At 37.9% G+C, this 23,921-nt stretch overlaps 1 long non-coding RNA gene across 3 annotated transcripts in view; it reads right to left on the bottom strand.

Annotated features, from left to right (window-relative positions):
- The window catches only part of LOC110341461, a 60,362-nt gene that overhangs the window by 23,007 nt on the left and 13,434 nt on the right, over positions 1–23,921 (bottom strand). For 2 of the 3 annotated variants that reach the window (XR_005869549.1, XR_005869550.1), the window contains exons 3-4: positions 9,864–9,950; positions 6,427–6,447 (exon numbers count right to left, since the gene is read on the bottom strand). This is a non-coding gene — a long non-coding RNA (uncharacterized LOC110341461). The remainder of the gene's footprint in view (positions 1–6,426; positions 6,448–9,863; positions 9,951–23,921) is intronic. The other variant, XR_002383414.2, reaches the window with a different exon arrangement.

The raw sequence follows: 23,921 nt of genomic DNA, 5'->3' as shown, positions 1-23,921 counted from the left end.
GTGATGGTATCAGGGAAGGGCTTTGGAGAGGTATCCGGGATTGGATAAAGTTGTATTTATCCAAATGGTATTAGTGCCCACATGGAAATTCAAAGACAGGCTGTTTCTAGTACCTCCCTCCAGAAGTGTGAGAAACAGATCTCTTGCTTATTAGCTACCTTTCTACAGCATGTCTACCTTAGAAGTCTGAAGATAAGACAGTGCGATGTTTCTTCTACCATCTGTATAATCTTTCTTTGATATAGGACCTGCTTCTGGGAAATTCGTGCTAAAGACACCTAGTTTTAGGGTCCAGAAATAGTGCATTAGGACTAGTGCAGAAGCTGGAGGAGATGCAAAAGGACAGAGCTGATACCATCTGTAGTGTAGAGACAGATACTAACTCCAGGGCAGGCAAAGTTACATGCAGATTTTGTTAATAGACATCTGATTCCTACTTGCTTCTTCCACACACATATGAGGTAAAATCATTTAATTGCTTTATGGGTTAGTGATTACATTTTGAATCCTATGTGGACATAATTCCAGGCTGTCACAGTTGAGGCAGACTAACTAAAACTTAAGTGAAATTAACATCTTTAAATAAAAATAAATCATTTATTCTATTTGAATGTAGATTTATTAGCCATATGTGTCACAAGACTTTTGTTGTCCTCCATTAGCAATTATAAGAACATTTTCTTTGTTGGCAAAATAAAAAGTAATTTCTATTACTAGAATTACTTTCTTCAATAAATGTACGTGTATTTCTAATAATGGAAATAGATCTAACAGTGAGTTGTTTGTTTTTATGCACAACTAAAGTAAATATAATTTTCCTGTTTTAATTTATGTTCCCAGGCTGAATACTTCAAACAAGTACTGTTCTCATGATAATCTTATTTGTGGTTATTAAAGAGAAAGTGTATGGGATCCAAGAACTAAAGCACCTCATCCCCTGGTATCTGAGCTCTCCATGAACCACTGCCTGACCAAAGACAAGAAACCGCTCTGTCTTAAGAAGGCTTGGCCTAATGTCACCATAATACCTGATGCAAAAAGTGGCCCTGGTGACTCACAGAACAGCTCAGTCACCCTTTCCTCACACATTAAATGGGAATAATCATATCTATTACAAATTTATATATCAGCATTCAGTTTTATCTGGAAACCATTATATTATCTGGGTCATAGTCTAAGGCATGGGCAGGGTCTATATTAACATTAATACTCAAGTTTGACAGTTGTCTCAGAAATATTCAGCTGTGGCTTGTAATATGATCCTCCCAGAGCCAGAGGTTCTCATATTAAACATCTCTTCCCATTAGCTGTTATGAAATTATCATGGATATAAAGAAAAATTGAACAATTTTTTCATCTCCCAACCTCATGGATACTGTTGGTATCCAGTTTAGATAATTAAGTGGTCAGAATGCTCAGAGAAAATTAATATTTTTGCATTCCCCACCTCTGGATATTTTGAAAAATAATGATATCCAAAGAGATTGGGTACTAAAGCAGTAATTTAGGCCTATCTTGTGGTTTACTATAATAGTAATTTCTGGATATTTTGTGGAGTAATTCAGGGAGGATTTGATCAGAGACTTTTCAATCATTCTTCCTTTTCATTATGTCTTTCCTAATACCATGGAAAGTAGGTTACAGTAAAATAGATATCACAAGATAATGCGTTTTCTTTAAGTCTGTGATTTCCCCTACATTTAGTCTGTTCATGTCTTAAAATGTAGGCTGTTTCACTGCATATTGCACTTCAGTATTCTGTGCAATGTGATATGAAGCTAAAATTATAATATTTTGGTTACATTATCATATATATACGAATAGGGTGTACTTCAAGTAATTCAAAATAATGTTCCAACAAATCATTTTTCTATGACTGACCTGTTATTGATGGCAAGTGAACCATATGGTGCTGATGACATGATTCTTCTATGGTAGACCCCTGTTACTGATGACAATAAGTGAAACTCAAGGCACTGATGACATGATATCACCTCTACCAGAGTTTGTGCAATATCTCATTTTAAGTATTATGTTTTGTAATTATAGCAAGAAAATGAGTACTATTCCTACAGAACCAAGTGAAATATAAATAAGGATAGATGTAGCAAGTGGAGCATAGGATAATGAATATTCAAAGAAGACACTTAAAGTAAAAATTGAGCATTTAAATACCTAGAATTTCATCCTCTTGTTGAAATACAAATATTTGTCAGGGCTTAGATTAATTCTTGTTTAAAATAATAAATCTACCATTTGTACTTCAGAATTTGGAACCACAATAATGAAAACTTTTAGAATCAAATGCTAGTTTAATTTGAGAACCTTGTTCGGAAGCTGTGGAATTCAAACACACAGTCCCTTTTAGAAGCAGTATAAAAGAATAGTACTGAGTTTGCTTTTGGATTATAACCAATAGTTCAAAATATGTGTACAAAAAGTGAAAGAAAATATAAAAAATGTCCTCATTATTAAAATGTCTTTGGAGATTCATTTTCATATGACTCATGAATTATGGTAGTCATTGCTTTGAATTAAAGATCCTACAGACTGGTCCTCCAAGTTTGGGGTTTTTTTTCCAATGCGTGAATGCATTTGTCACTATATGCCAAGCTGAAATAAGTTTTCCACAATATTTGCCATCACATTGTTTTTACTTAATGATTGAACTTGAAGAACAATCATTTCATAATCAGCAGCATTCAAATCAATGATTTGTTATTAAACTAAGTATACATGCATATTAAACAATTTTGAGTAAAAATGTGACAGTTTGTTCCCATCTTGGTTGCAAAATGCATAGAGATGCACATATAATTATTTAATCAATTGGTTATCTATAAGTATTTATAGGCCTACTTAAAATGTCACTTACTTTGTTTCCTTTACCATCTTTTTAGTCTTGGTTTATCTTTCTGTATCTAAGGACCAAATGAATAACCAAAATCAAGAAATTTAAGTTACTGTCCAAACTCAAGTTGGTGATTGGTTATTGGGCTGCTTAGTGTTTCGTCAAATTGGCAAATTCCTGAGAAGAAGAAATCTAATTGAGAAAATGCCCCCATTATATTGGCCTGTAGGCAAGTCTGTGGAGTATCCTCTTGACTAAAGATTGATCAGGGGCATCCCACTGTTGGCAGTGCTACCCCTGGGGAGTTGGATTTTGTCTGTATGATAATGAAAGCTGAACAATCCTTGGAGAGGGACCCAGTGAGAATCTTTCCCCCATAACCTCTAGGTTTCAGTTCTTTCCCGCTGGGGTTCACCTTGGATTTATGCCTTGACTTTACTCTGTGATGGATTGTAACCTGCACGCCAAATAAATTTTCCTCCCCTAGATGATGGTGTTTTTTATAACAGAAAAACAAACTAGTACAGTTATTCAAGATCAGTCTTAATAGGGAGTTAGGAATGCTCAGATTCTAGACGGTTCACTGAGGGCTGCGTAAACTTCCCTTGGATGTATGTACATTGCTCCTTATTCAGTCATCTTCCAATGGACATTTGAGCAGATCAATTTGATTGTTGTAAATAATATTAGTGTCACTATGTGTAGATGTGATATGGAAGCATTTCATTGGTGCTTTGATGTAAAGTCCTTTAGATATAATTTACCCAAGAGTGGTAGAGCTAGACATAGACACTGAGAAATTTTATCAGTGGTGGCTACACATGCTTACATTCCCATACCTTCCAGATTCATGGCTCAGAACAGAGTAAAACATCAAAATTGCACATGTGTGTGCCTGAGGTAGTATAAATCACAGAAGGGTAGTGCAGGATGCAGATAGCCAATCAAAGGATAGCTATTGGCATCTCACTTTCATTTCTGTCCTTTCTGCTGGCAGCACACCTACACTTTCCATCTCAGAAGTTGACTAAGTTTATTAGTTAAGAGTGTGTTTGTGGATCACACCTTTAGTCCCAGCACTCTGGAGGCAGAGGCAGATGGATTTCTGTGAGTTTGAGGACAGCCTGGTGCACAAAGTGAGTTTCCATGACAGGCTCCAAGCAATACAGTGAAACCCTGTCTCAAAAAAACAAACAAAAAAGAGTGTGGCTACACCTATCCCCTTCTTCTAACTTTCCTGCTTGTTCTATTCTACTCCTATAACAGCCACAACAGAGAATTTGTCTAGATGAGTTTTGAAAAAGAAATGTCATTCACGAAGGCTATCCACAGATTTTATCAAGCCACTATGAAATACAGTCATCAGGGTCTATAGTCTTGATGGGAAAACTCATCCCATACTGGTAAGTCTTACATTTCTGGTGAGCAGCTATGCACAGATAAAGAATGGGGAGGCTTAGTTCAATGAGCTGCATAAACCATGAAGTTAAAGAGTTAGTAGGGCCACATGTTCCATTCTACTGTTCAGAAAGCTACTTTTGCATGGTTTTCTAGTCCCTAATTTATTTTCCTTTTGGTGTAACACATGTTAGTGCAAAGTCTTAATTTAAAACAAGTTGATTTCAATCAGGTAGTATTTACAACAAAACGTGTGCTTGTAATTTAACAACTAACACCTCCAGTACATATATGTTGTTGTGACCTCGGGTATAGCACGCATTACAAAACAGTTATTATCAGTTTTTGCTTTTGTTTTTGTTTCTTTGTTTGTCTGTTTTTGTCATTTTCATCTACTATTTACTGCTCTAGTGAAACAAGGCCACACTCGCTATTCTGGCTATGGATTATGGAACAATGTAGTGCCTATAATCCTCTGGCTTCACGTTATTAATTCATCCATCTGAAAACATGAATTGCTCCGACATCAAATTCATCAGTCTCTGTGTATGTCATTGGGCCTCCTCAGGTTTGAATTTCCTGGGAAAGTATCTCACAAAGATCTAGGTGTTTTGCTTAATGTTTACTGTTAACATGATTATCATTGTCCTTATGATGGATTCATAATGCACGACACAGCCAATTTCTCAGTTTATTCATTCCAAGCACAGCCTTTTCTTTGTTGGTGCCTTTTCCTCCAGTCATCTGCTTCTGCTTAACCTGAAATTTATCTGTAACTTTACCTAACTTCCTTGGTGGAGGGACCATTTAGCTTCCTATGTCTATCTGGGTACAAAACAAGTATGGGTTGCATGTCAGTCTTGTAACTCAACTTAAGTCCATTTTTGTCCAGGCCAAATCCCAAATACCAAGGCAGTTGAAATAATTAAGCAATGTTATTCAATACCCATGTCTCAGCATCATGATTTTCAGATGATAAGATAAAGCTTACCTGTTTGAGCTATTGCCTTTGCAGAAGTATGAAACCATCTGATACTCATTTTAGCAGTGCATAAATCAAGGCAGCTTACATAAATCAAAGCAATGTTTTCAATTTAAGACTCCAAGAGCCAAGAGAGATAAGCCAATCTCTTCAGAGATCCAAAGCAATGAGGGAAACAGATGGTGAGGGCTTTGTACTTCAGAGAGTTTATTTTTTTCTTTACAAGAATTTAATTTCTCTTTTTGGTCATAAAGAATGAAATAAAAGGAAGGTAGCAAGGAAGGAAGGAAGAAAGAAAGAAAGGAAGGAAGGAAGGAAGGAAGGAAGGAAGGAAGGAAGGAAGGAAAAAAGGTTCCTGCATACCATCTCATACCTTGCCAGAAGAAATACCCTTGTCACCAAGAATTAAAGCACAAATAGCACAAAATGAAAACAGCACAGGTTAATTGTGTGATCAGAACATCACATTTCACATTTCATTGTCCCTTCTAAAATGCCAAAGAATATAGAGCTAATTCATGTCAGCTTCCTTTGAGAACTGTTTAATCAGGTGCTCTAGGAATCAAAGAATGAACACACCACATGCTGTAAATTACTTCCCTGTGTTGCATCATGAATTCACTAGTTTGTGTTCAACTTGGGAAAATAGTAGCAGACTGCTGAAAAGGCACTGGGGTGTATGTCAGGAGATGTGAGTCTGGGTATTTTATTCTTCTACTATATTAGCTGTAGCCCTCAGAGAGGTCACTTAATATCTCTCCTCGATACCTTTACATCCCGACTTAGAATAAGGATATTTGTGCTAACCAAGGAGGGCACATGCTGTGAGACACAAAGAAGTATTTAAATGATTTTGATGAAGTAAAACATATGTAACAAATTTTGTTATTAATCCAAAATCCATTTGTGGTGAGAGGAGCGGATGAACCCTCCTCTGCTGGATCTTAGGTATCCATGGGGACAGCTAGACTCATGGGGTCTGAGACTTATGGCACAGGTCAGGTCAGAAGAAAATAAAGGTCCTCTTGTTCTTCTTGTCCTTGAGTAGGTGTTTGTCACCACAATAGATGCAGTAATCCAAGAAAGTGTATGGGGGGGGGAGACCAATTTTATAGTAAAATAATTATCAATCCACAGCGCAGAGGGGAATCATATATGTACTACACAGTTTCTCCCAGTAATTATACTCACATACCTGGACAATATCCAAAGCAGGCTATTGACATGGAAACAATGACTGTTAGTAGTTGTCAGTTTATTCACACTTGTGAATCATATATCCACCACAGGAAAGATACAGAATATCACAGTCAAGATACAGAATAATCCTGTCACCAGAGGATTCCCTTCACATTGCTTGACAGCCACACACTCTTATCTTACATAGTGAACACATATTTCATAGATAATCTGATCACAAACTTGGACATTCTTTAAAACAAATGAAATTTACATGAGGGTCACATGACCATCATGAATCCCTGAAGACCTCAAATTCAGAAATCAGAAGCAGAAACATTGTAAAACTGTAAAACTCAGATTAACCTTATGACTAATAAGGAAATAGTATTAAAATTGCCCTTCCCTCTTCCTACTCATGCAAGTTGACATGTGTGTGTGCATACACACATATACATGTACACACACACACACAAGCACTCACATGGTCATTCACTAATATCACAGTTAGAATTCACAACTTCATCAATTCTTTGGAGACAATTGTTCCTGTTAGTTCTTTTCTTAGTCTTTATATCACCAAATAGGAATTTTAAAAATCATCCTTGATTTGTTTAAATATTATTATTTCAATAATTAAGACAAAGTAATAGTTGGCCAGTTTAACCAAATGTCTTGCTTTTTACATAGAAACAATGCTTTGTTTCCTTATACTCTGTATAGCCCATTCTTCACAAATACAGCCAGAGTAATCATATTAAAACACAAATGCTATTACAAAACTCATTTTCAAAAACACTTTGTTGGCTCCCCATTGTTCTTCAGAAAAAAATTCCACGTTAAAGAGACTGTTTCAGACATTAAGGAGGTATTTAACTACCTTCTGGATATGATGCCAAACCATCCATCAGATAGCTGATCCCTTGGGAAATTGGCTTAGCAGAGAAGAAGCAGCACTACCAGTGGTCTATCCACATGGTGACAGGACTGGGCAAAACTCACAAATGCCACCTCAGTTCCCATGGAGACAGCTGACACATTTTCTGGGTTATATCACACAAGATCTTGCTTTGTCCTAGCCTATGTTAGGTTCACTTTTTCAAAGATGATCGCAGGAGTGCACCTAGTAAAAATCACAAGAGCTAATCTGTGTTCCACAAACTGCTTCCCAGGTGTTTACCCAGGGAGCATGACCACAGCCCATGGGACAGGGACTGTGTTTCTAATTTACCTCACTCCCCTGGTCCCATCCAATACCTTACTAGATAAATCTTGTTAGGTTTCCTTGACTGCTTCCTGATGTGATCCCTGCATTTTCACTTCCTTCTTTCTGAGTAACCTATCTGGCTACTGTTTTTCCAGAGGATAACACCGCAACTAACTTCCAAAGTATTCCCAAGTCCCTCTCATTTGTTCTTCCTTTACAATTTTTATATTTGAAATTAACTAAATCATCTCCTTCCACTGGAATAGATGCTCCAAGAAGGCAGGGACCTTATCTGCTTGCCTTCCCTTTGTTTTCACCCAGCTTAAATCAGTCCTTAATGCATGCGAAATTAGTAATCAACCAATAAATAGCTATAAAATGAAAGGAAATCCCAAGCAAACCTCAGATACAGGTCTTACTCTATGGCATCTTAGAACACTATTTCTGGTTTAAATTTTATACATTGTGTAATAGTATCCAGTAACAACACACATATAGGCCACTGCTTCGTTTTCTTCTAATCTCTGACAATTTCATGCGTGTGTATGCTGAATTTGATCACTTTCACCCCCATTGTCCTCTTTCATTCACCTTCCTTCACACAAAAATTCTTCTTGTTCAAGTCTCCTCCTTATTGATAACTTTTATTTTTCCTTTACTGATTTTACTTGATGTTATTTGCATAATTGGTGACTATTTAATGGAACATGGGCAGCTTATTACTGACCATACCAGTGAAGAAATGACATCCTCTTCATCACACATTTCTTCAATGAGAGCTGGGGCCTCATGATAGTCTCCCCCAACACAATAAAATAGTGACAGCAGAAATCTCATGTAGGTCTTGTGAAGGCAATCACAGCCCTGAAAGCATGGGGTTCTTTGGCTATGTTATATCTAGAAGATACTTTCTCAGTGGTCCTTCCCAACTCTTTTTTTTATACTCTTTCTGTTCTCTATTCCTTGATGTCTCCTGAGCATGGAAGGGGATGATAGTGATATCCTGTTTAAGAAGGAGCATCTCACAGTCACTTATTCCCTACTCTTTGACCAGTTATGAGTCCTCATTAGCCACTGTTCAGGGCAAAAAGAAAGAACCTTCTTTAATGATGACTGAGAACAGCACTCATCTATGGATATACCTGTATGTAGAAAGCAGTTTGATACCATGTACATTTAACAAAATGACAGCTGTATGTTCTCCCTAGGACCCAAGACCTCCTCAGCCACAGCACCTGATGGGACATATCATACCAGCTATGAGTTAACTCCTGTGAAGTGGGCCTCAAATCTAACAAGAAATCATTTGGTTTCTCCTTAATAGTCATGCCACTATGGCACCAATGAGTGTATCTTGCCAGGAAGGGCATTATAATAGCTCATCAGTTCCATGATGAGAAGACCGTTAATGACTTTTCTTCATGAATAGCTTGCATAGGATCTACTAGCCCTGTGTATGCAGACCCACGTGATTGAAACTTCCACTTCATATCCAACTTTATTTCTCAATTACCTGTAACCAAATATATTGTCTTTCCAGGAATAAAGTCTTATAATCTCATTCTGGTGGGAAAGCAAGGGCATGTTTTGGGGGCATTTGAGCATTTTCAAACTCTATGGACATATTATTCACCTCTTACTGTTACTGGGATTTGCTGAATAACCTATGTGTTCTGGGAGAAGCATTATGAACCTATGTGGGTGTTTCTGACAAAGAATTGTAAATCATATTTTAATAGACTTAGAAATAATAAAATTTCCAAAGACACTTTATACATTGTTAGTTTTTGTTAACCCCTGGGGCACCTTCACTTATCTTCTATTTCCCCACCACCATTCTTGGTTAAACCATTCCCCCACTCAGTATTCTTAAAATTCATTTTGAGAACATCATATCTCTCAAATATGTTATAGAGAAAATGGTCTTCCTCAAATAAGTAGCAGCCAGATATCCCCACCTACTGGTATTGAATGAGCAAATGACAAGTGTGGCCTCTGACCACCAAGGCAGAGTCTGATAATAATGGAGAAGCAGAATCTACAGTAACATGCTGCAGAAATAAAATAGGCAAGGAGTTCCAAGCCATAGTATATGAATTCAATTATGTAAATTACTCTTTTGATGAATCAGAGCAATCACTCTGCTACAGACATATTTCAAGTGAAAGGTAGAGCACATCCATAAATTCTATAAAATGTGCACTGTAGACCTTTCCTTTGGCTTTGGCCATATAGCAAATACCCACCTTTTAGAAGACTACAGCTACATTTTGCACTATGAAGTTGCCAGGACTCACTTGTGTCCACTTGCTTGTGAATGTCGACATCTGGTTCTGATAAGAAATCAGAAATAATATCTAAGCAATGCTGTACGATCAGTTGCTTCCTTTATTCCAAGCATGAACTAAGAAAGACTGAATAAATCACCCAAAACTCAATATACTCCTCTCCTTCAACACAACTAATTTATTTTGCAGTGGAAGCATCTTTCTCCACAGAAAGTCCTTTCCGATGCAAAATAAATTCTCCCTGGGCACATACCTCTGGAGTGTGAACATTAATCATGCTGGGACTAGGGAGAAAATATTAATATTTTTGGTAGTGATATAATTTTATTCACAGGGGCACACATAATTCAACTCTGTCTTTATTTCAACTTTCCCTTGTCGATTAGTTTTTCTAACAATAATACGATCTTTAAAAAAAGTGCAGACACAGAAGGAACTCTGAGTTGTATAAATTCTTTGTGATAAATAACACAACTCATAAAGTAAAATTACACTGTTAAAGAAAAATTACAGCAAAATATCTTGTATCAAATCACTTTTTATATTTTAAATTATGAAACAAGTATTTTATATACACACACAAGTGGTTATTTTTACTCTCTGCTGCATAGACTTATATCCATCAATCTACACCTGACCATTTTCCATAAAACACATTCATTAAACAGGTAAAGATACTGACATAAAAGTGATGAAAAATTTTAATAGCTTAATAAGTGATCTTTCCAGAGTAAATAAAAGGTTATGATAACACAGAAGATACATTTTAAATAAATCTAAATTTTGCTACACTTCTATGTTTAATTAGTAACATATCCTAGTTGGTCAGTATTCATTGATGTTTACATACACCTCTTTCTGAAGTTCAGCTTTTGCCTAACTGTATGTAGAAGTCAATGTTTCCCAGAGATACGAGACACTTAAGTCTGATGTGAACAATGATGGAAATGATACTGAAGAATTTACCCCATCCACAGTTATTTCTAGTAAACACAGTGGTATAGAGATAAATCATCAAAACAACATTAAAAGTTTTTACAGCATTGTGAAAGGGGGACAATATAGAATATTCTTTATATATATATATTTTTTAATTTAAATTAGAAACAAGCTTGCTTCACATGTCAATTCCAGGTCCCTCTCCATTTCCCTCCCCTCCTCCCATGCCCCCAATATCCCCTCATTTCCCCAGGGAGGGTGAGGCCCTCCATGGGGTTTGCCATAGTCTGTCATTTCATCCAGGGTAGGGCCTATACTCTCCCCCAAGAGTTCAGAGCGAGAGTGCATCTCTCATTATTGAATGGGAGTCCAAAGTCCATTTGTATACCCGGGATAAATACTGATCTACTACGCAAGGCTCAATAGATTACCTAGGCCTCCTCACTGACACCCACATTCAGGGGTTCTTGATCAGTCCCATGCTTGATCCCCAGGCATCAGTCTGGGATTCAAGAGCTAACCCTTGTCAGGTCAGCTGTTTCTGGGGGTTAAACCAGCCCAGTCTTAACTCCATTTGCTCATCAATCCTCCCTCTCTGTAACTATTTCTTGAGTTCAGCTCAGTGCTTAGCCGTGGGAGACTGCCTCTGTTTCCATCAGCCACTGAATGAAGTTTCTGTTTCCCAGACTCTCTGGCTATGGGATTGTAGGCTGGCACTCCCCAGATCTATGTCTAAAATCCATATATGAGAGAGTACATGCCATGTTTCTCTTTTTGTGACTGTGTTACCTCACTCAAGATGGTTTCTTCTGGTGCAATCCATTTGCCTGCAAATTTCAGGATTCCATTGTTTTTTTTTTCTGCTGAATAGTACTCCGTTGTGTAAATGTACCATATTTTCTCTATCCAGTCTTTCCTTGAGGGGCATCTAGGTTGCTTCCAAGTTCTGGCAATTACAAATAATGCTGCTAGCGTTTTGGAGATTGCTTCTTGAGTTCTTTGTAAATTTTGGCGATAAGCCCTCTGTCAGATGTGCGGTTAGTGAATATTTTCCCATTCTGTGGACTGCCTTTTTGTCTTGCTGACTGTGTCCTTTGCCTTACAGAAACTTCCCAGTTTCAGGAGGTCCCATTTGTTAATTGTTGATCTCTTGCTGTCTGTGCTACTGGTGTTATGTTCAGGAAGCTGTCTCTGTATCAATTCGTTCAAGGGTACCACCCACTTTCTCTTCTAAGAGGTTCAGTGTGGCTATATTTATGTTGAGGTCTTTTATCCATTTGGAGTTAAGTTTTGTGCATGGTGGTAGACATGGATCAATCTGCATTCTTCTACATAACCAGCATCCAGTTATGCCAGCACCATTTGTTGAAGATGCTTTCTTTGTTCCATTGCATATGTTTAGCTTCGTTGTCAAAGATCAGATGTTCATACATGTGTGGGTTAATATCAGGGTGTTCAATTCGATTCCACTGGTCTACTTGTCTATTTTTGTGCCAATAACAATATTTTAGCAAGATTTAAAGAAAATATCCATCCCATCCTTGTGAGTCCAAAGTTCTATATGTAGCTTATCTTTTATCATAACTAAGGAAAACTATAACTATAACTATCCGTTGTCAACTCCATCAAAGACCACAGAAGGATAATATATAAACACTAGGATTGACAGAGACATCTTGCTACCTGTACAGTCACCTGAAGTTTCTCTGTAGTGTTGGGGCATCCATCTTCAGCCCATAGGGCCACAGTGTGTCTGGAAGACTTCTCAGCAAAGCAGGAAATTTCAAACTGTCCATCTGCATCGGCAGTCTGTCAGTCATTTTTCTGTGTCCTGCAGAAAATCTCGTAGACTCTTCCATGAATCAGGAACCTGTAAGACTGAGTTCAGCAGTCACTTTCCTGTGGGTCCTGCATTTCCAGATTATACAACAACAGTCAAGCAGTCTAGGAAAGAGTAGTTTCTTGCCCAAATGGCCATGTTGAAAGCAAGCTTCCACTCAGACATAATTGGTGCTGCCAGGAGCAGACATTTCTAATTGTCAAGAAAAATGCTAAACCATTTTAAATGCCATTTTCTGAAGGTCTTTGAAAGGTTTGAAGACTGCCTGTCTATCTCAAATATATTTCTGTATATCTAGAAAACCTAACTTACCTAACTATAAGTTCTGACTATTATAAGTAACTATCTATAATCTGTATTCAATTATGCATTATGTTTTAAAAGATCAGTATAAGCACAATACTTAATCAAGAGGAAAAATATACATATCACAAAATTGACCTTGAATTTGTATCAATAAATGAAAACCATACCCATACCATAATTCCCCTTTTTACCATTAAAAATAGATTGGCTGTGATCATTAGCCAATTATAAACAACCCCATTTAAATGAAAACAAAAATTTATAAACAAGATGGAAATTAGGACATCGCCCATTCCAAACTGCTTCGTGCTGGAAGAGGGCCTGATCATACCATGGGGATCATGACAAAACTCAGAAACCTGGATATGTCCTTTTTTGTGGTCTGTAAAGCTCCATTATCTTAGCTGTCTCAATTGTTGGAACACATGGCTCACTGCTTCCAGGGACTTGGTTCATAAAACCACAGAAGCCTGGAAGGAATCTCAGCTTTTCATTTTCTGTAGAAACATAAACAATAACTCCTTATACTTAAATTTTGAAGTCAAGGTAGTTTCAAAAGATATAAGTTGAATTAATTCAGCAGTATTTATACTCAAGTGTACTTTAGCAGTTGTTCCTTCCTGAGCAATCAAAAACCTGAAAAACACAATAGCGTACAGTATCTAGACTTTCTGTGTATTTTTCATCTTTACGTGGCTTATTTATTTATCTATTACTATTACTCTATTTCTTTTACTTTTATTTCTTTATTTATTTTTTTGAGACAGGGTTTCTCTGGAAATCTGCCTACCTCTGCCTCTACAGCAAATCCTACCAGCGTGTGCCACCACAGCCGGCTTCTCTATTTATTTACCACTATGCCGTTTCCTTTTCTCTCTCAATCCTATGTATATTTTTAAACACACTGTAAACCTTTAGAGGTTTTTCTTCATCCAAGTCTGACTTTACTGTAAATCTTTATGTTTTTCTGGCCACGTGTCTTATCTGTTAAAACCGTGGCTGTTTAAACTGCAGTTTTTCCATTCTTCTGTTTCTAAAATTCCTTTAAAGCTTTTGTCATTCCATGTGGAAATTCATCATCCCACTCCTGATCACCATTCTGGTACCATTTTGTGAAGAGAAGCCTTCCCACCAGCCTCGTTCCAGAGCCGCATCAGTCCCAAATAAACACACAGGAGGCTATATTAATTATGAAGCTGTTGGCCTTGCTTGTTTCTCACTGGCTAGCTCTGACTTAAGTATTTACCCCATAATTGTTAATCTAAGTATTTCTCTTACTGGAGAAGTTTCCGGGCTTCCTACCCCATGGCGTTACATCTTGACTTCCTGTATTTCTCCTACCCAGAGTCCTCCTGGATTCCTAGTCCCACATATCTTGGTTCCCTATTGGCCAACAGTGCTTTATTAACTTATACACAGGACTTCTCCCATCAATCTGCAAGTAGTGAAAGTTTAACCTCTTCCTTTCCAGTTTGAATCCCCTTGATCTCCTTTTGTTGTCATATGGCTCTGGATGGAACTTCAGTTATAATATTGAAAAGGTATGGAGAGAGTTGACAGTCTTGTCTTGTTCCTGATTTTAACGGAATTGCGTTGAGTTTCTGTCCATTTAGTTTGATGTAGGCTGTTGTTTTGCTGTATACAGCTTTTATTCTGTGTAGGTATGTTCCTGTTATCCCATATCTCTCCAAGACCTTTATCATGAAAGGGTGTTGGATTTTGTCAAAGGCTTTTTCAGCATCTAGAGAGATGTTCATGTGATTTTTGTTTTTCAGCTTGTTTATATGGTGGATTACGTTGATGGATTTTTGTATGTTGAACCATCCCTGCATCCCTGGGATGAAACCTACCTGATCATGGTGATGATCGTTTTGATGTGTTCTTGGACCCGATTTGCCAGTATTTTATTGAGTATTTTTGCATCAATGTTCATGAGGGATATTGGTCTGAAGTTCTATTTCTTAGTTGTGTCTTTTTGTGGCTTAGGGATCAAGATTATTGAAGCCTCATAGAAAGAGTTTAGCAAAGACCCTTCTGCGTCTATTGCATGGAATACTTTGAGAAGAATTGGTATAAACTGTTCTTTGAATTTCTGGTAAAATTCTGCACTGAGGCCATCTGGACCTGGGTTTTTTTAGGTTGGGAGACTTTTGATGACTGCTTCTATATTTCCATAGGGGTTATAGATTTATTTAAATTGCTTATCTGTTCTTGATTTAATTTTGGCAAGTAATAGCTATCCAGCAGGTTGTCAATTTCCTTGTTTACCTGGATCCTCTGGTTTCCTGGTCTTGTTGGAAGAGAAGATCTGGAATCTGGGGTGCTTGGCTCTTGCCAGAATGGGAAGCTCTGTGGTAGTTCCCAAAGCAATCCCCAGGCACTGGAATGCAGGCCCGGATGCAGGGCCTGTTTTACCTGGTCCCTCCGGACCAGCTGGCCCCCTGGTATCATTGGTGGAAGAGAAGACCTGGGATCTCGGGTGCTTGGCTATTGCCAGGGTTGGGAAGCTCTGTGTCCGTCCCCAGTCACTGGAAGGCACGCTGGAATGCCAACACATATCATTCTTGAGACTCTTATTTCCCAGTCTATTGCAAATAAATATGTATTTGCATTATTTTGACAGGGATGTTAGAAATTTGGATAGTGATTATAATTCTTTTTCCAAGTTAAGAACATTCTTTGCAGGGTGCATCCTGATAGCTCTATACTATGTGTTTGATGATTGATGGGTGCAGTACCCACTTTATGTGTTACACAACCTAGACTATTCTTGTTGGTTCCAATTAATAGTAGGTGCAAGCTAGAATACTAGGATGTAAGATGACATCATTGACTGGAATTAGCCAGAGAACCAAGACATCTTGACCATTTAAGGGAGACTTATATCCTACCTCCTCTTATAGTAGATAATTCCCTCTAAGATAATGAAAATAAATCAAAATTTATGCAATCAAAGAGCTCCTGTATGCATGAAAAGTGTCATTATCAGTTAAAAACACACCCAGCTATTGCCTTATATCAAAGAGAATCTTGGGAAGTGCCTGTCTTGTCTTTCATTCCTTTGTTCTCAGGGTTAGTTTTTTATAAGCAATAGGATTTCTTGCTGTACTTCATCAAGAATGAAGACAAGGTTACCCAATAAATCAGCCAAAACAGAACTGTTGCTTAAGGAAACTGAAGTTTCCTTTTGTCTCCTGTGACACCTTTGAAACAGGCCTTCCAGGTGGAGGAGTGCTGTGCATGCATGTATAGCAAGGAGATCCAGTCTGATGCTGTTTGGAGATGTGTTTGCCATTCTAAGAACCCAAATATGCCCCCCTCATCTATTGCTTTAAGAAACAGAAGGGTAAGACCAAAAGTGACATTGGAAAATTTCAGGAAACAACGCAAATAGTAGGTGTTTAGGTGAATATGGAGTCTTTGAATAATTTGTTTCGGTATCTAAACAGACATAAACTGAAGATTCGATCTGTCATGAAATCTTAAATAACAGCTTCAATCACAACCATGTCGACAAGCCTATCTTATCTGTTGAGAATACTAAGCCAGGGTTGATCTACAGTATTTTTCAAGTTCCATGGTGGAATTTATGTAATTTATCACTTTTCCCATTCATTCTTATTTTGCAATTTCTAGCACTAATTAGTATCTTTTCCAACTTTCTTTCTCTCTTCTCACCCTTGTGCCTGTTCCTTTAGTTCTGACAGCAAAACTTAAAGTAGCCTTCCACCTTGCTTCCTAAGAATTCTACTGCCTAACTACCATCCTATGCAAAGAACACATGCAGCACATGCAACCAACATGATTGATCAATCTCTGGCCAGCTCAAGGTTTCAAATTCAATTTACTAGTGTTTACCAAGAATTTTTGCATCTGTTTTCTGTTGTGGAAATTGTTCTATGCTTTTGTTTTGTGTTGTTGCTGCTGCTTTCCATAATTTGGTTAAGAAAATTAGTGACCCCGAGGAATGACTATTGAAGAGCCCCTTCCTCTCAGTTCTTTGAAATAGTTTTAGACAAATAAGGAATGCTTCTTGAATAGCTTGTCAGTCACCAGTGGTGAGGCAGGATGTTCCTGGGCTTTCTTGGTTTGAAAGGTTGGTTTAAAGGGGTTTATTTGTTTATGCACTTTGTGTATGTGACTGCTTTGACTACATGTACTCATTCAGGCCAGAGGAGGGCATCAGATCCCATTACAGCTGATTGTGAGCCACCATGTGGTTACTGAGTACTGAACTGTGCAAGAGCAGAGCAGCTCTCCATCTGAGCCATCTCTCCAACCCTGTTTGGAGGACTTTTCATCATGGATTCAAACTCAATACTTGTTTTTACTCCTCTGTTTTTCACAGGTCAAGGTGAATAATCTCAAGTTAAGAACTTTCTCCATTTTATCTAGGTTTTCCAATTTTTCATAGTAATTCCTAATGATCCTTTATAATTCTGTTGTTATTGGTTATGGTTTATTTTTTATTTTTTTCTTTCTGAAGTTTCTTTATCTCTGTCTCTCTCCCTCAAACTCTCTCTTCTCTATCCCTCTTTCTCTATCTCTTGGTGAACCTAGCTAGAGTATTGCACATTTTTCTTCTCTTTAAAAACAACAACAACAAAAATTTAACACAGATGCAAGCCCTTTGTTTTACCTACTTTTATAATTCTTATTCCAACATTATGTGCGTATAAATTTAAATCAAACTTGGGACTGGTGAGATGACTCAGTAAGTACAGGCACTTGACAATAAGCCTGGTGACCCAAGTGTAATCTCTGAGTCCCAAATGGTGAGAGAGAAGCAATTCCTGAAAGTCATCCTTTGTCTACCAAATGTATGCAATGACATGCATGCACACACACATGCATGCCTGGTCCCAACCCCTTTCTTAGTCTTTGCTTCCTGACTCCAGACAAAATGTGATCAAACAATACCATGTGCTCTACCATGCCTGCCTGACCAAGACAGACTGTACCCTCACACTGAGCCTAAATAAATACTTTGTTGTACAGAGTGAATAAAATTTAGGGAGGGAGTGAATATGTATTATTTGACACAGGCACAGCTATGTCAGAGACCCTATAGGAGTGTCAAAACTTCCCTCTGCTCTAGGTGATAATGTTGACAATGTATTTAGAAAATTACCACATAGCATACTTTCCTAGATGTTCATAGCCTGAAGGCTGTCCCCTATAGAGGCTGTTCCTTATAAGACTGGCTGAACCTGCTTCTTCCTTCAGCTGTATGTAAAAATACTGCCTCCTTGTCAGGCTATATAATCATTCTGCCTCCTTGTTCAACTGTATATAATACACAGCTGGGCCTCTGGGGTGCTGATGCTTTTTTATCCTACAGCCCAGAGGACCCAAACAAGCTTTTTCTATGTGTGTTTGTCCTTTATTCATTCCCCCACTACTCCTGGTATGTTAATCATGGAGCCATACTTGGAGTTGCATTCTATTCCCCCAAGTTACTTCTGTCAAGGCATATGTTCATAGCCCTGTAGAGAAACTCAGGTTAAGTTGTGTTTTGTCATATGGTAAATCTGCTTGTACTTCATGTTCTCTTGCTTGGAGTACCATTTTCCTTCCTCTTTCTTTCTGTCTGTATGTCTATGTGCATTTTGAATATTGAATTGGGTTTGGGTTTCTTTGACTTGGGTTTGGGTTTGCTATTCAGCCAGGCTGCATCTTTCATTTTGACAACTTAGTACATTTACATTACAGGTCACTTTTGACAGGTAGGATGCCCTCTTGTCATTCTGGTGCTGTGAGAGGACTCTTTCCATTGTTTTGTCTCTTACGGTTTGATGGCTTACAGTATTGATGTCGATTCCTTTCTGTTTTTCTACTGTGAGATTTATGTTTCCAAATGCTATCATGACAATGATTATTTTTCTTTCATTTTGGAACCAAGAATTCCCTTAAACAACTTTTTGCAAGGCTTGTGTGGTCAATGTTTTATTTTCCCCCTTAGGACTTAATTTCTCTTTCATTTTTAAAGAATAGCCTCACTGGCTTCTTGAAGTTACCTTCTGTCAGAACTTGATGTACATTGTTCTATCACTTCTTGGCCTGTGGGGTTTCTGCTGAGAAATCTGCTGTTAGTACTAACCCTTTAAATATGACTTGGCACAGTTACATGCAGATTTCTGAAGCCTTCTTCTATATTATGTTTTAGATGCCTTATATACAATATGTTTTTATGAATATATGATCTGGGAATGGATATTTGTACTTCTATAAGCCCTTTGCACCATTATGTTTCCATTTTATTGGTTAAATAATCTATGCCAATAAAAACACTGCCTTCTACAGATAAGCAATTTAAATAGACCTATAACCCCTATGGAAATAGAAGCAGTCATCAAAAGTCTCCCAACCAAAAATAGTCCAGATCCAGATGGCCTCAGTGCAGAATTCTACCAGAAATTCAAATACAGCTTTTACCAATTCTTCTCAAAGTATTCCATACAATAGAAGCACAAGGGTCTTTGCCAAACTCTGTCTATGAGGCTTCAATAACCTTGATCCCCAAGCCACACAAAGACACAACTAAGAAAGAGTACTTCAGAACAATATCCCTCATGAACATTAATGCTAAAATACTGGCAAATCGGATCCAAGAACACATCAAAATGATCATTCACCACGATCAAGTAGGTTTCATCCCAGGGATGCAGGGATGGTTCAACATACGAAAATCCATCAACGTAATCCACCATATAACCAAGCTGAAAAACAAAAATCACATGATCATCTCACTAGATGCTGAAAAAGCCTTTGACAAAATCCAACACCCCTTCATGATAAAGGTCTTGGAGAGATCTGGGATAACAGGGACATACTTAAACATAATAAAAGCTATATACAGTAAACCAACAGCTAACATCAAACTAAATGGACAGAAACGCAACGCAATTCCTTTAAAATCAGGAACAACACAAGGCTGTCTACTCTCTCCATACCTTTTCAACATGGTATTTGAAGTTCTAGCCATTGCCATACGACAACAAAGGGGGATGAAGGGGATACAAATTGAGAAGGAAGATGTCAAACTTTCCCTGTTTGCAGATGATATGGTAGTTTACATCAATGACCCAAAGAACTCTACCAGGAAACTCTTACAGCTGATTAACACCTTCAGCAAAGTGGCAGGCTACAAGATCAACTCAAGAAAATCAGTAGCCCTACTATATACAGATGATAAAAGGGCTGAAAAAGAAATCAGAGAAACATCACCCTTTACAATTGCCACAAACAACATAAAATACCTTGGGGTAATGCTAACCAAACAAGTGAAAGACCTGTATTGCAAGAACTTTGAATCTTTAAAGAAAGAAGTTAAAAAAGTCCTCAGAAAATGGAAAGATCTCCCATGCTCTTGGATAGGTAGGATCAATGAAGTAAAAATGGCAATCCTGCCAAAAACAATCTACAGATTCAATGCAATCCCCATTAAAATCCCAGCACAATTCTTCACAGACCTTGAAAGAACAATAATCAATTTTGTATAGAAAAACAAAAGACCCAGGATAGCCAAAACAACCCTGTTCAACAAGGCAACGTCTGGAGGCATCACCATCCCTGACCTCAAGCTCTATTATAGAGCTATAGTCCTGAAAACAGCTTGATATTGGCACAAAAATAGACAGGTAGACCAATGGAATCGAATTGAAAACCCGGATATTAACCCACACACGTTTGAACATCTGATCTTTGACAAAGAAGCTAAAAATATACAATGGAATAAAGAAAGCATCTTCAACAAATGGTGTTGGCATAACCGGAGGCTAGCATGTAGAAGAATGCGGATCAATCCATGTTTATCGCCATGCACAAAACTTAAGTCTAAATGGATCAAAGACCTCAACATAAATCTAGGCACACTGAACCTCTTAGAAGAGAAAGTTGGTGGTACCCTTGAACGAATTGGTACAGGAGACAGCTTCCTGAACATAACACCACTAGCACAGACAGTGAGATCAACAATAAGCTTCTGTAAGGCAAAGGACACAGTCAGCAAGACACAAAGGCAGTCCACAGAATGGGAAAAAATATTCACTAATCCCACATCTGACAGAGGGTTGATCTCCAAAATTTACAAAGAACTCAAGAAGCAAGTTTCCAAAACACCAAAGGATCCAATTAAAAAGTGGGCTGCAGAGCTAAATAGGGAATTTTCAATAGAGGAGTCTAAAATGGCTGAGAGGCACTTGAGAAAGTGTTCAACATCCTTAGCCATCCAGGATATGCAAATCAAGACAACTCTGAGATACCATCTCACTCCTGTCAGGATGGCTAAAATCAAGAACACCAATGACAATTTATGCTAGAGAGGTGAAAGGGGAACACTCCTCCATTTCTGGTTGGAGTGCCAACTCATACAGCCAATTTGGAAATCAGTATGGAGATTACTCAGAAAAATGGGAATAATCCTACCACAAGATCCAGCAACTCCACTCTTAGGCAGATATCCAAAAGATGCCCATTCATACAACAAGGATGTCTGTTCCACTATGTTCATAGCAGCATTATTTGTAATATCCAGAACTTGGAAGCAACCTAGATGTCCCTCAACCAAAGAGTGGATAGAGAAAATGTGGTAAGTTTACACAACGGAGTACTATTCAGCAGAAAAAAAAAACAATGGAATCCTGAAATTTGCAGGCAAATGGATTGCACCAGAAGAAACCATCTTGAGTGACGTAACGCAGTCACAAAAAGAGAAACATGGCATGTACTCTCTCATATATGGATTTTAGACATAGATCTGGGGAGTGCCAGCCTACAATCCCATGGCCAGAGAGTCTGGGAAACAGAAACTTCATTCAGTGCCTGATGGAAGAAGAGGCAGTCTCCCACGGTTAAGTACTGAGCTGAACTCAAGAAAGCCAGTAATGGAGAGGGAGGACTGATGACCAAAGGGATTAAGACTGGGCTGGTTTAACCCCCAGAAACAGCTGACCTGACAAAGGTTAACTCTTGAATCCCAGGCATCAGACTGGGAGTCCAGCATGGGACTGATCAAGAACCCCTGAATGTGGGTGTCAGTGAGGAGGCCCAGGTAATCTATTGAGCCTTGGGCAGTAGATCAGTACTCATCCCTAGTATACACAAGGACTTTGGACTCCCATCCAACAATGTGAGATGCACTCTCACCCTGAACTCTTGGGGAAGGGTCTAGGCCCTGCCCTATATGAAATGACAGACTATGGACACCCCCATGGAGGGCCCCACCCTCCCTGGGGAAATGAGCGGATAATGGGTGGGGTTGAGGGGAGGGCACGGGAGGAGGGGAGGGAAAGGGAGAGGGACCTGGAACTGATTTGTGAAGTAACCTTGTTTCTAATCTAAATTTAAACTGAAAAAAAGAAAAAACCCTGCCTTCTAATCCATGGGTACTTAATTTACATGTCTATTTATTTAATGATGTCTTAAAGATCTGGAGTGATTTATTCATTTTATTTCTTCAATCCTTTTCCTCTCTTCAATTGGTAACTCAGTTCTAAAATTCAAACATTATTCTTCTGCTTGACCTGCTATAGAGACTTTCAAATATACTTTTGACATATCTGTGCATTTTCAAGATTTTTTTAGTTCTTTTCAAAGGTCTTGTTTCTGCTGAACTTCTTGTTCATATCCTCAGTAACATATACTAAAATCTGTTATGGTTCTATTGCTATTGTGCATAGTCTGTAAGTCTTAGATCTTTCCCATCTCTTTTGATGGTCTACTATGGTCTCCCACAGTCAGTTCTAATGCAGCTGTAGACTTACTATTTTCTTTCTCTTTCTGGAGGAAGAAATCAGGTCTGCTGTGTTTCTTCTGCCATCTTGAATATATAAATGGCTGCACTTCCATTAGTGAGTATTGTTTGGTAAAATATACAGGTGAGGATGCTCGCAAAGTAAACGATTACTCCTGCTTATTGTAGAAATGTAACTCTACAGCATAGACTGTAACAAATGATCACATATGTCTAAGAAGGAGTAGAAGATATTTTTTGTTTGTTATTTTCTTCTTAAAACCCACATTAATGTGTTCTGATACTAGAAACACAGTAGTTGCACTATATTTTAGTGAGAAAAATAATAAAATTTGAACTAATTCCTCCCATACATATTTTTACCATATGAGCAACAATTATTGTATAATAGAACTTAATTATAATGTCATTAATTTTGAATATATTTATTATGTTTTGCAAAGTTTCCCTTAAAGATGCTGCTCTTCTGGGATATTTAACCAAAAAAAAAGGCACAAGGAAGTAAATATCTGGATGATTATAAAGAGTACCATGTTATTCAATGGAGAATTCCATTTCCTTCTATGATTATTACACACATATACACACATACTCACTCACACACACACATACTCACATACATACAGTCTGAGAAATTCTGAAGCCAAGTGAACTTCCTTTCAAGTACAACAGAACCAATTCCAGAACAACAGAATGCGCGGGGAGAGGGTTAACAGTAAAACAGGAAATGGAAACAGAGGAGCTGCATTAAGGATCACTTCAAATGACCATCAATCAAAGCAATTCAGACCCAAGAAATGCCTTTTAAGCAAAGCCAGTGAGGAGAGCCAACTGCAAACCTACCAAAAGGCTCTTGTTTTATTTTAACTCCCCCCCCCCTTTTCAATAAATTAAAATGACCAATGTCATTTTGTTTTAAAGGAACTTTAAAGTGACAGGAACTGTTATCCAAACTAAAGGCACAAGTCCACAAAGAGCTACCAAAAAGAAATAAAATAAATCTTGCTGATGCTATATTTGGAAGAAGTTGTTTGTTTTTTGTTTTGTCCTTCCCTCAGAAGTAAATATGAAAGGATTTCTTAGATCATTCGGGTGGCCCAGCTCTTATCCAGAGGTCAGGAAATTTGGTCCAATAATTTAATTACGGACTAAGTGGAACTGTGAGCATCTCTTTCTT

This window comes from Mesocricetus auratus, unplaced genomic scaffold (genome assembly GCF_017639785.1).
Source record: "Mesocricetus auratus isolate SY011 unplaced genomic scaffold, BCM_Maur_2.0 Super-Scaffold_100018, whole genome shotgun sequence".
NCBI classification, from domain to species: domain Eukaryota; kingdom Metazoa; phylum Chordata; class Mammalia; order Rodentia; family Cricetidae; genus Mesocricetus; species Mesocricetus auratus.
This window is presented reverse-complemented; position numbering and strand designations above follow the sequence as displayed.